The following is a 1,827-nucleotide window of genomic DNA, read 5'->3' as shown; positions in this document are numbered from 1 at the left end:
GATATATTCCATTGTTAATTCATCCTTGAGAATAGTTCTGTATCAGCTACATTACCTGCAAAACAATTAGGTTTTGGATGCTGGTACCCATTTAATTTTGGGTCCTTGATTGTTAGTTCTTGTCACATGTTCCTTTGGTATCCATACATATAATCGTTGAGGAACAACAACATTTCTATAATAGCAATTTCTAATAGTATGACCAACGCAGTTACAATAAAAACATGCTTTTCTGGCAGGTTTTCTTAAATCATTAAGCTTTCTAGCATTGGTTTTGTTAGAGTAACCTTTATATTCGATTCCTTGTCTCTTCTTGCTTCTGCTAGATGAATTCAATACAGCATCTAAATTGTCACTAGCTTGAGCAAACTTAGCTAGCTTGCCAGTCCAGTAATTTATCTTTTCAATGTGTTTAGGACAATTTTCACAAACTTTTTCAACAGTAACAATTTTGGTTTCAATATTTCTAGCAGATGACAAAGCTTCATTTAACTCTTTTTCTAATCTTTCATTCTCAACAACAAGGTTATCAATTCTTTTTTCAAAATCTCTTCTTTCAGAGCACAGTCGATTTACCTTGTATTACAGTCTCATGACTTCAGGATGTAGCTCTTTGAATGCATCTTGAAGCACATCATATTTCACTTCAACCGGTTCATTTGATATATCTGCATCACTGTCATAATCATCCCATGTTACACCTGTCATATAGCATAAATTCGATTCCTTATCTTGATCAGAATCTTCATCACTTGAGCCTTCAGAATCTGAGTTTTCCCAAGCAATGTAAGCTCCTTTCTTTCTCATCTTTCTGCCTTGAGGAAATCTCTTCTTCCCTTTCTGCTTATGCTGTAATTCAGGGCATTCAGGCTTGATGTGGCCTTCTTTCCCACATTCATAGCACTGGATAACATTCGTGCTCAAGCTCTTCTTTTTGCTTTGACCTGCATGGTTAGACAGTTGACTATCATTTTGTATAAGTCGACTAAATTTTCTTACCATCAAGATCATCAATTCTTTGTCGTCCATCTCTGCTTCTGTGGTGTTCTTGCTTTCAGCTTTCAGAGCTATGGACTTCTTTTCTTCAATCTCGTCTTCATCCTTCAGTCCACCAAGTTCTAACTCATGTTCCCGTAACTTGCCAAACAAGGTAGCCATATTCATCGTTGTAAGATCTTTGGATTTAGAGATTGTAGTGACTTTTGGTTGCCAGTTCCTGTTCAGATCTTCTTGGCTATCTTGACTTCATCTGTACCTTCATCTGTTACCTCTAGAACAACGCACATTTCCTTTGTAGACTTGCATTGGCATATCCTGAAAAATTCATCAATAGTTAGTGCAGAGGCAATAATGTTCCTAGCTTTAACATCATACTGAGCTTTTCTATTTTCATCAGCAGTTCACTTAGTAAAAGGTTTCAAAACAATTTTACTATCAACAGTTTTTGTAGGTACAAATGGACTATTTAAAGTAGCACCCAAAATTCCTTTATCTTGCGATTCAAGAAAGATCTGCATGCGAATTTTCCAAAAAGGATAATTTTCACCAGCAAATAGAGGTGGTTTGTTTGTCGAAGCACCTTCACCAAAAGTTTGAACATTTGAACCCATCCCCAAGTTTTACAGTCGAATAGAATAAATACATAGTCGACTGAATTTTCAAATATCTTATGAAAACCAGCTCTGGTGCCAATTGTTATGAAACAGGTTAACTTCTTTTTACACCAAGAGGAGGGGTGAATTGGTGTTAATTCAAAATTAAAATCTTTTCGCAATCTTGGTATGAAAAGTTCAAAGCTTTTGATCTTTCCTTGAAATGCAAGTTATT

This window comes from Vigna radiata, chromosome 5 (assembly GCF_000741045.1).
Source record: "Vigna radiata var. radiata cultivar VC1973A chromosome 5, Vradiata_ver6, whole genome shotgun sequence".
NCBI lineage: Eukaryota > Viridiplantae > Streptophyta > Magnoliopsida > Fabales > Fabaceae > Vigna > Vigna radiata.
The sequence above is the reverse complement of the archived record's forward strand: the minus strand, read 5'-3'. Positions refer to the sequence as shown.